Source organism: Lupinus angustifolius, unplaced genomic scaffold (assembly GCF_001865875.1).
Source record: "Lupinus angustifolius cultivar Tanjil unplaced genomic scaffold, LupAngTanjil_v1.0 Scaffold_77_11, whole genome shotgun sequence".
Classification (NCBI taxonomy): domain Eukaryota; kingdom Viridiplantae; phylum Streptophyta; class Magnoliopsida; order Fabales; family Fabaceae; genus Lupinus; species Lupinus angustifolius.
The window spans coordinates 43440-56146 of NW_017723719.1; the positions used below are offsets into that span (position 1 = coordinate 43440).

Here is a 12707-nt window from a genome sequence, read left to right on the forward strand (position 1 = left end):
TTAGTTATTTCTGTTTTGGGCATTCTCCTTCATATAAATAAGGAGTATTCTCTTTGTTATAATCATCAATTCATTAATCAATAAAAAAATGCATAATTCCTTTCTTATCATCTTTTCAGTTTTCCAAGCTTTCTCTTAGAGAAGATTTTCAAGATTCTTGTAAATCTTTTTGTTAAGTTATATACAAAACCCAAGGGAACTACCTTGCTTCCAAAAGAAGCAGCTAATAACTAAAAATTACTAACAACTAACTAAGGAAGTTCTAGAATCCAATTGCCAAAAACCACATGAGTTAGGGCCAAGATAGACAGACACAGGCCAAGGGCCAGATACAGACATAGGCCAGAGTCCAGGCCAAGCTTGGCCAAAAAACTAGGTAAGGCTGGGTCATGAACCAGGATACTCAGCCAGGGTGCCAAGCCTTTCTCGGCCACAAGCTAGGATTTCATTGAGCAAAAGGTGTAAGATTTCATTGGATCTTTAGGTAGACCAAAAGATTTAGTGCTCGATTCTAGAGTGAAACTTATTGAGAGATAGTCACACATCATGAAAGAAATTAGTTTCTTACCCATAAGGTGAGAAGATACCATTTTTTTATACCAAAAAAGGCTTACTCACCAAGTCAATATACTATAAAATACCTAACAAAACTACAAGCTCATATTGCCCAAACAATATAATGGTATATCTAAATCTTACATATACCAAATTGAGAACATATCAACATCTCTATGAGGTTACCAACATTTTACAACAAAAATATATACATTTTAATTGAAGTTACCAACAGCTTTCAATTACACTTCCATCTCCTCTTCTTATCATAGCATACTTATAAAGTATAAACTATAAGTTATGAATATTCCTTAAGTCCCCAAGTTATATGAGTATAGATATCAACATTTCTACAACGTTAACATCTGTTTGAGGTTACCAACATGTTGCCCCAAAGTTCTTATCACTTTCACTAAACTTACCAACACTTGTCAAGTCACATTGCCATATTATTGTATTCAAAAATATTTTTGCTTCCGCATGTGAAGGTTTATGGTCGTAATCTGTCAACCTTCGGCTGAAGGATGGTGACGATGCATCCTTACATGGGTGGCAACTCAAATAACCCAATGGCGTACGAATATCTGCTTAGAAAGGACCAAGAGAGTCTTTATTTACGCTATTCTTTGCATCTTGAGAGAAGCAGTTGATTAGTGACTGGCCATTTGCCCCTAAAATTACTCAGTTGTGTAAGAAATTTTGGGTTACACATGTAATATTTAAATGTATTTAAGGTCATTATATTAAGTAGCTAAATTAAAGTGATCTAATTTAATAAGGGAATAGAAGTTAGTAGAAATGTGATATTCTATGAGAACATTTTTCCTTACACACCTACAGACTTATCTAACTAAGACACATATAGAACATTACATGATAATTGCTCACACAATCCTATGATCTTTGATGAAATTGTTCCCTATGAGCCAAATAATACATGAGTCATTCATGAAAACAACACTCAAATGAATGATTTGATAGATAGAGGACATGAGCCATCAGACACCAATGAGAATTCTAAAGATCATAACTTAAGGAGAAGCAATAGGATCATCAGGGCCCCTACTTATCTTCAAGATTACCATTGTACCCTGCTCAATAAAACCAGCATACCTACCCCAAGTACCAAATATTCATTATCCACCTATCTGAACTATGACAGGCTTTCTCATACTTATAGATTCAGAACCTTTTCCATAACCACAAACATAGAACCAAATAATTATTGTCAATACATTAAGTTCTTCCATTGGCAGGAAGCCATTGATAAAGAATTAGCTGCCTTACAACAGAATAATACTTGGATTATTACCAACCTACCTAATGATAAATTTGCTATAGGGTGCAAATGGGTCTTTAAAGTCAAGTATAAAGCTGATGGAAGCATTGAAAGGTATAAGGCCAGATTAGTTGTCAAAGGATACACACAAACTGAAGGGATAGACTACTTAGAAACTTTTTCACCAGTAGCTAAGATCTCCACTGTAAGATTAGTCTTAGCTCTTGCCTCCATACATAATTGACACCTTAAACAATTGGATGTCAACAATGCATTCTTACATGGAGACTTATTTGAGGAAGTTTATATGACTATACCTCCTGGGCTTTCTAGCACTCAAGCTAACAAAGTCTGCAAGCTTCAAAAATCCATATATGACCTCAAGCATACTAGCAAGCAATGGTTTGCCAAGCTCTCAAGCTTCCTCATTAAACATGGTTATCATAAATCAAGAGGAGACCATTATCTATTCATCAAATGGACCTCTAAAGACCTAATTACTGTTGTCCTAGTCTATGTGGATGATATAATCCTTACTGGTAACAATGTTGTTGAGATTAATCACCTCAAACATATCTTAAGCAAAACTTTCAAGACTAAAGACCTAGGAGACCTAAAGTACTTCCTTGGTTTTGAGATTGCAAGAAGTAAGGATGGAATCTCTATGAATCAAAGAAGATATGCATTAGAGATTATCTCTGAACTACACCTATGACCCCTAGAACCCACCTATTCCAAGATAATAGTGAACCAAACATTGATCCCTCTTCCTATATGAGACTAATTGGAAGATTAATTTACTTGACTAACACTAAACGAGACATAACCCTTAGTGTCAATCAATTGGCTCAATTTATGGCCTGCCCCACTACTCTACATCATAACACAACCTTGAAAATTCTAAGATACCTAAAGGGATGCCCTGCTCTTGGATTATTCTTCCATGTTCACTCTGCCATCCAATTGAAAACTTATAGTGATAGTGATTGGGCCTCATGCCCTGGTACTAGAGGATTTGTGAGTGATTACTGTGCTTACTTAGGAGATTCTTTGATTTCATGGAAATCTAAGGAACAAAGAACTGTATCCAGAAGCTCTTGTGAGGCTAAGTATAGGGCCATGACATTAACCACTTGTGAGCTAACTTGGCTTAACTACTTGTTAGAAGATTTACAACCTGATTATTCTATGCCTACTTTACTTTATTGTGATAATCAATCTACTATATACATTACTTCTAATCATGTTTTTCATGAAAGGACAAAGCACATTGAAATATATTGTCACACCATAAGGGAAAAGTGTAGCCAAGGTTTGATCAAATTACTCCCCGTCCCTACTCATTTACAACTTGTTGATATTTTAACTAAAGCTTTGGGACCAAACATATATAAGAATATACACTCCAAGTTAGGTCTCATAGACATATGTGCCCCAACTTGCGGAGGGTATCAAAATTAAATAATGATCACAATAACTCCCCTCATACTAATAATGATCACAATAACTCCTCTCATACTAACATTGTTAATTTTAACACCAACAAGATGAAAAGTGCTGTCACACAACATGATGTTGTTATCACACACCATGATGATGCTATTGGCCTTCACATTGAAGCTCATCCTAGACCAAAGACAGGGCTGGAAACAAGTGCATCAAGCTCCTGACATAATCCACCACACTTGTGTCTTGATGCGCCTATGGTAGCTCGTGACTCATCCATGATTGAGTCAGGCTTCAATCAAGATCAAGCCTATTCCTGCTCAATCAATTCCTCTCACCTTGAGATGCCAAAGACTTCGGTTAGAGTCATATACCAGGCTGCTCCTCCCTCGGTCAAGGATAAGCATCAACATGTGCCAACAAGTAGAACAAGCATAGTTGTGTTAGCTACTCTGTTTTTACTTGCGATACAAGCAAGCTTAATGCTATGTATTTTCATACATTAATCACGTGCCTCTTTAAGTAGTTATTAGTTATTTCTGTTTCGGACATTCTCCTTCGTATAAATAAGGAGTATCCTCTTTGTTATAATGATAAATTCATCAATCAATAAAGAAGTGCATAATTCCTTTCTTATCATCTTTTCGGTCTTTCAATCTTTCTCTTTGAGAAGTTTTTCAAGATTCTTGTGAATCTTTTTGTTAGTATAGATGATAAAAGAGTAATTAATATTATCTTTAATTTTGAAAACAATACTTATAAAGAAAGATAAAGTTCCACAAAAATGATACTTATAAACAAGTATAGGAGTCTAAATTTTCATAAGAATAATGTTATACGTGTGATTAGAATTTAACAACTTTTCTTATAACAAATTAAGCTATTTCAATCACTACAACTTAATATTATTATTCTCGTACAATAAATTAAATTATCTACAACTATCATTTACTTTCACCAATAATAGTAACGTTATCTTATTTGTTTGTTCTCCACTTTTTATCTAATTCTTTCGTCATCGTTTACCAATTTTACCTCATTTGTTTCTCATTTTAAACATATTTCATGAGTAAGTTATGTTAACGTATAAAGATGTGATTAAAATATGTTTTTAGTAGGAGTGTTTTAATTTGATTTCACTCAAATATATTCTAATCACCCAGTTTAAAACTTGAAGCTATTCCAGACACCAAATCCAAATTGTTAATAATTTATTTGGACCAAATCTAAAATAAAATCACAATATCAATTAACAAGAGAGAATAAAATCAAAATAAATGCATTTACATGGACCTTTAATTTAAAAGATCCATAATTTAGAAGGAACAAATACATTTTTAAATATAAGAAGAAAGTTTGAATTAAAAAAAATGATCTCTTTTATTGTCATTGTTAACCCGTCTTTTCGGTTTTCTTGGGTCCAAGATAAGTAGAAAGTTTATATTGAAAAAGGAAGTCTTTGTTAGAATGGAAATATATAATTCCAACCCAACCATCAATCGTCCAACCATGAATCCAACACAAGATCCAAATTCTTCTTACCATGTGCATCCATCAGAAAATCCAGCTAGTGCACTTGTCTCACCTCTTATGAATGGAGAAAATTACCATCAATGGGAAAGAGCAATGAGAATGAGTCTCATAACAAAGCAGAAACTACCCTTTGTCGATGGTAGCATCAAAATTCCTTCCAAATCTGATCCTCTGTACAAGGCATGGGAAAGGGCTAATAATATAGTAATTTCTTGGATAACAAGGTCAGTAACACTCTCAATAGCCCAAAGTGTGATTTGGATTGATAAGGCATAGGAAATATGGGATGAGTTAAATGAAATATTTTCTCAAGGGAATTTATACAAGATAGGAGAGTTACAAGGAACAATCACCAATTTTAGACAAGGGGACCTCAACGTATCTAACTATTTCACAAAACTAAAAACACTTTGGGATGAGCTTGATAATTTCAGGCCTATGCCAAAGTGTAGATGTGAGGTACCATGATGTGGAGATGTAATTCTTGATGTAAAGAAGCATAGAGTGGAAGATAGGGTGATAGTGTTCCTTAAAGGCCTCAATGACTCATATGCTGGAGTTAGGTCACAGATACTAATCATGGACCCTATGCCAAGCATAAGCAAAGTATTTGCCCTCATCATCCAACAAGAGAGACAAATTTATGGGCAGGAGGTGGATTCCAAGGCCCTGACTGTCTCAAATAGTTGGAGAAAGGGGAATTTTTCTAGCAGGGTTCAAGGATCTGAAAGATCTTTTGTGCCAATTAATCCATGCAGAGGCAATTCAAATACATCCGGAAGAGGCTCATGGAACAAGAAGATTGGCTATGGAAAGTATTGCACACACTGCAAGAGGAATGGGCATACAATGGAAACATGTTATAAATTGCATGGTTTTCAGCCAATTTTGGCAAGAATGAACAAGTATATTCAATAGTAGGTTCAAGAATAGATGATCAAGTTCATACTTCAGAAAAGCAGAAGGATCAGAACAATACAATTTATGGACTGACCAAAGAACAATACCAATGATTAGTTAGTATGCTACAACAATCCAATGGAGGAGATTGCAAATGAAGATGAAAACAATCAACACAAGCAATGTATTAACAGCCACTTTAGCTAATCATGTGAAAGACACAACAGGTATGGATCTTTACCAATAACAAAATTGTTTTAACCAAATCTATTTACTCGAAATGAAATTTAAGGAGGTGTTCAAGTCTTACTTCATGGTAAAAAATCATTGACGATCAAAGAGGAGAGAGCATTTGCGAGTAATGAAGTTCACTAACCTTCTGGGAGGTTGAAACACCTACTAGCTAGGAAGGCCTACATGCATAAATAGACCAAGGAGATTATTTAGGCATGTCCCTTTGAGACTAAGAATACCAATTCTATTGTTTTGTTCATCATATTTAATAATACTTAGATTCTTAGTTCTTGATTAGCACAAATATAATATTTCTTTAATTGCCTTGAACATGAATTGTTTAATTATTGGTTTGATCTCCACTTTTTTATCTAGTTCTTTTGTCATTGTTTACCACTTCAATATTTTTTTGGGGTCATATTCACCACTTTTTATGAGTAAGTTATATTGGGTGAGGATAAGAATGTATAAGGGTATAATATAAATATGTTCTTAGTCCTTATAAAGTAGGGATATTTTAAATTTAGTGCACTCAAATACATTATAATCACCTAATTTAAAACTTGAAGCCATTCCACACACAAAATCCAAACAGTTAATAAGTTATTTGACCAAATCTAAAACAAAGACACAATATCAACTAGCAACAGAGAATAAAAGCAAAATAAACGGATTTATAAGGAACTTCAACTTAAAATCTCCACTAAAGACATATTTAAATATAAGAAGAAAGTATGTATTAAAAGGTTTCTCTCTTCGAGTGTTATTATTAACTACTCTTTTCAGTTTCTTGGGTTGATGATAAGGAGAAAGTTTTTCATCAAAAATGAAAGTCTATGTTCATCAAAAATACATAGAGGAAATGTGTTATGTAGAAGATTTAATTTCATTGATCAACAAAACATATATATATACAATATAAAAAGAAAACTAAACTAATGTAGAAAACAATAAATTTCTATTTGAATAGCATAATGAACATCACATAATTGCTCTTATATATAATGGTTAAATATTTCTGATGGTCGTATTAACTCTTTATCGCCTAATGATTAGAAAATTAATAAATTCCTAATCATATTAATTAACAGTGAGAGAGTATGTAAGTCTCTTCTTATAACATGACCATAACTTTTTTTTTCCGGTGGATAAAAGGAAGCAGCTCCAAAAAGGCGGTCGTAACTTTCGTATACTATATGGCAATATATTTTTTGTGTGCATTAACATCCGGTCTATAAGAATTCACAACAAACAAAAAGTAGGGTGTCTCATTACAAACTTTAATAAAAATATGAAGGAAAAACGTCATCATTATATGAAGGATTAAAGCACTTTACATAGGGACCAAGTTAGTGGGGTACGGCTGCTACAACATTACAACAGGTTACTTGAATTCTCATAAATTTAATGTTTACGAACATAAAATATGTCCATATATTATATAGAAGTTATTGCCAATATAGAGATGAACCAGCTTTTTGTCATATTGATGAGTTATTACTAATTTAATTAGAGTATAATATTGATTACTGAGTGTAAAGAATTATATATTATCAGTATATCATTCATCCTTTATTTGGATTATTTTTTTTGAAAGTCAAATATAATTGAAAATGATGGTAGGTAATACAGTAACAATATAAAAAATCTTACATTATCAGTGTATATATCTTTTTCTCATTTAATTAACGAGAAAGAAAGGTGACACCGGGACTTAATTCCTATCCCTTTCCCATCCAAGTGCACAAAACATGGATTTTTTTTAAACAATTAGTCATAATAGGGATGACAACGGGTGCAGGTAGGTGTAGGTAATGTTTTCTCATTCTCAAACTTATAATATTTGTAGGTACCCGTGCAGTTACTCAACAAATTTTTAATTTTAATTATATACTATGTAATAATTAATATGTAAATATAATTATTACATGAATACTATAATATTTATATAATAAGATTTTAATCGGTAATTTATTATAAAATAATAATAATGTATATAATATATAATCTTGAAAAACTATAATACATATAAAAATTTATTTGAAAATTAAATTTATAAATTTGCGAGTACCATGAAGTGAATATCATGAAACTTATTCTCACTCATAAATTATTATTATAGATACCTATTGCATGCATTTTCGCCGGTACCCAAAGGTCGAGTTTATTTATCATCCCTAGTCATGAAGTCTTTTAACAAAAACCCAAAGAATAAAATAGAAGTTTATGTTGACTCTAAGTGAAAGCAATTGAAAATAAATGCACCAAAAGAAAAGTAACTTGCTAACTGCATTTCTGAAAGATATCATATGATTCTAGGTAGAGCTAATGTAATATTTTTAATAATAATAAAAACGATATTTACTAAATAAGTATCTTTAGAAACTTGATGAGCAAGCCACACTTAACTTTGCAGTACTTAGTACATAACTAGAAGGTGATTATACTGATCTATTTACTTTATCATTTTTACGAGCTGAACATTACTCAATGAATTTCCCCCGAGCTAATTAATCTTTGATGACAACAAGCAAATTATATTATTATGTAAAAAGTAGTACAATAAGGAATGCTGCGCTAATCGGGTCCATGACTAATTCTGACAATAAGGTATTTGGATCTCCAATTTGGACAAGAAGACATTTCTTAATCATATGACAATTTGAGACAGACATCAGATAGTAGAGACTCTCCAACATCGATCATATCTGCAATATAAGACTATGGACATATTAAAAAAATAATTATATAAATACTAAATTTGAGTGTTAATATTTTGTAATAATTATGGAACTAGATTCCTCTCTAGTAATGGAGAGAAAAGTGTGCAAAATAAGCAAAAAAAAAACAAAATGATATAACAATTATTTATATCCATATATTTACATTTGTAATGATATCTTTCTCCTTAAAATTGAGTGCAAAAACTATATTTCTATCTTTAATAATGGAAAGAATCCATAATTCTAATTATGGTTATGAGAAAAAGCATTAAAATGAGCATCACGTTATGGCATGAAGATTTTGTCATTTTGCAACAAAAACAAAATTACCAAACAAGATATGGATGATTTTTTTTTGTTTTTATTATATCTGACCTTTCTCTCTCTTCTTGATCATTATCATCGGAAAATGTAACCTAACTCAACGTTCATCATAATAGCATCTTCTAAATCAAGCAACTGATATATTATATCTCACATTTTAGTCGATTTAAGGTGTTAGAGATAATTTGGTTAAGTGTATGAGGCTTCTCATCTAAGTAACTGAGTTAATAAAAAATTAATTTTAAATTAAATAACTGCAATAAGGTGTTTAACACATATCAGTGGTGTAGTAGAACTATCAATGTGGAAAGTGTGTCAGACACGAATCCAGATTTTCCATGCCAAATTTCTCTATCTCTCTATACCTAATAATGTTTTGACAAATATTTAAATGTGTTGGTATAACAATTAATGAGAAACTAAATGACATGTGTTATTTAGCACTAGGCAAAATCGTATTAAGTTAGTATAAAGACATAGAAAAGTTTTGGTATGTAGAATTCGGGTTCATCTGACACATTGACCCCTATGCATAAAGATGTGCGTATGCATTATAGTTTCTTATCTTTCCTACTCCAAAATTTTGAAACTGATTTCTATTTCCCTTACATGATGCACATTAATAAAATCATGGAACCCTCAATGGGGATTTACAATCACAAGGTCTTGTAATTGTTTGTGGGCAAAAATAAAACTAAAAGTACATACAAGATATATAACATAAAATGAGACAAATGAGAAATTTAGAATTATGGCATGGCTACAGCAGGGTATGGGGCATAACACGACTACTCAAATTTCTTTCCCCTTTTTTATTTAAAATAGACACAGATAACCAAAATTAATGTAAGCCAACACCCATGAACCTTCACTTTTGTCTCATTTTTTATTATCTTTTTCTTTTTCTCCTTCTCCTTAGAGCTTAACAATATAGGAATATGAACCGGATAACGATCAATGCAATCTGGCCAAGGTCCATCATGAGATGAATTAATGTTTTTGTTACATTTCCAAACAGCACTGTTACATTTAAATCCACTTTCAAAAGCTATTTACCACACTCTATCACCTTTCTTCATTCTCCCTTTGGACTCAATATAGTTAAGTTCATACCAAAGTGAAGAAGAAGAATAAGTGTTTCCAAATCTATGCAATGTCATCCTTGATGCTTCAACATCCTTAGTTGAAAGTTGAAGATTCTTATGCATCTCATCAATCACAACACGACCACCAACATGGATGCAAAAATGCTCAAAAACATGTTTAGAATCTGGGATGTATGATGCCTATCTAGGGTTTAAATATTTCCTTGCTAATAGTGTTACAATGAAGCGTATCTGTTCTGAATTTGGTAGAACAAGTGGACCAATTGCTTGGATGTTTGATTTAAGTGCTTCACCTGCTCTAGCCATGAGATTTTTAGACAGTGAAATGCCTATTTTCCCTTCTTTGTTTTCTTCTTCAAAAACACAGTGGTATGCGTAGTCATCACCACCTTTATGTGTTCTAATAACATGGTCTAATGTATACTTTGTTCTTTTATGGTCTGATCTACGGTTTGATAAGAGAATGACATCACCTCCCATTATGAATAAGCAATTTGGAAGAAGCGTTGCTCTTTCATTTCCTTGGTAGTAGTTTAGGGTTATGATCGTAGTGTTGACAACAACTGCATTTGAGTTTCGATGTACCTGAAGAAGATCGCGAGCGAGGTCTATAGAAATTAGGCTTGCACTGCAACCCATTCTAGATAGGTTAAAGCTCTTAATGTTGCTCCTGAGTTTGTACTTATTGATAACCATTATGGACAAAGAAGGTGTTGGACAGAAGAGGCTATAATTGATTATAAGAATGTCTATATCAGAAGGTTTAAGACTTGTTTGGTTGAACAATGAGTCTTGGGTTGAAAAAATGACAAGCTCTACTTCACCTCTTGCGGCTTCCATTTTAGATTTAGTCCCAATGACAAGCTCTGATTCTTAATTTTCTTAAGAATAATGTTATATGTGCGAATATAATTTAACAACTTCTCTTACAACAAATTAAACTATTTCAAGAACTACAACTTAATATTATTGTTCTCATACAATAAATTAAATTATCTATATATATAATTTACTTTCACCAGTAATAGTAACATTATCTTATATGTTTTTTGATCACCACTTTTTATCTAATTCTTTCATATTGTTTACCACTTTAATCTCATTTATTTGTCATTTTCACCATATTTTATGAGTAAGTTATGTTAATATATAAAGATATGGTTAAAATATGTTTTTGGCAGGAGTCATTTAATTTTAGTTCACTCAAAATTATTCTAACACCCAATTTAAACTTGAAGTCATTTCAGACACCAAATCCAAATTTTTAATAAGTTATTGGGACTAAATCTAAAATTAAAACATAATATCAACATACAACAGATAATAAAATCAAAACAAACACATTTACAAGGACCTTTCTAAAGATCCATAATTTAGAAGGACAAAAGATATATTTAAATATAAGAAGAAAGTTTGTATTAAAAAATAACCTCTTTTGCTGTCATTTTAATTGCTCTTTTCAGTGTTCTTGGGTTTGGGATAGGCAGAAATTTTTTATTGAAAAAGAAAGTTTCTCTTACATTGGAAATATAAAACTACACTAAACGTTGATTTTATCAATTTAATTTTGATTTATACCCTTGGGTCTTTTGTTGAGGGCAATCATGAAGAAGAGTTCAAATTGGATCACTTATCAGTTTATGGGTTTCTTCATAAATCAATTTGGTTACTTTCAACTACATAAATAAGACTAAAACCATATTTAAGTTTAAGTAAAAAAACTTTTATTCAAAATTTATCTCATTTGTTATCATTCTTAACCACTTAATTATTATTGTTTTCTTTTGAGTTTTTTCAGGTTGAGAATAAGCAAAAGGCTTTCATTGAAAATGAAAGTATGTAATACCTTACCAGTGCCAAAAATACTTAATTTTCATACACTTTTTATGACACTTATCCAATGCAAAAATGTGAAAACCAACTTATTCAACACTTTTTAGATAAATTTTATATGTATGAATAAAATAATTTTTGATCACCTCTTGTCCAAGTTTCCCTTGAATTTTGTAGGAAATTGATTAATCCAAAAGAGAGCCAAGAATTCATGCCAAATTACAAGCCAAAAGTCCAAAAGGAAATGCTCATAACAAACAAGCTAAGTATTGCATGTTGTGTGCTTAAGCTTATCACCAAAAAGATGACTTAGGCTTAACGAAATGTACAATTCTTCACCTTGAAGAAACCCAAGTTAGGTGTGCAAAGCTAAGAACAAATTCAAAATCTTACCTAGACTTGAAGAAATCTTGCTCAAAAAGTGTCAAGTAACCAACTAAAACTAAGTCAAAAACTAAGGAACAAAGGTTGCTTCGACTTGAAGAAAGGTTGGTTCCTTCACCATGAGGAAACCAACCAGCTAGGCGTGAGCTGGGCGGCCAGGTCAGAAACCTAGCAGTGAAGAAAGTTTGGTCAACTCAATAGGCAACTTGCCTATTCTTTACTTGAAGGCCAAGCACATGACCTCATGCATGATATATGTTATGAATAGCCAAGTAGGAGGTGCCAACATGCATGTAACATAGCCCACAATAGGTTGTCCAAACTAGCAGGCCAAGATGGGACAAGCTGCTGACTCACCAACTTGGACCAGGGCGTTGGGCGACCAGGAAT

At 32.2% G+C, this 12707-nt stretch overlaps 1 pseudogene; it reads right to left on the reverse strand.

Moving 5' to 3' along the window:
• Positions 1-10940, reverse strand: LOC109339475 (annotated as a pseudogene).
• Positions 10941-12707: the final 1767 nt, after the last annotated feature.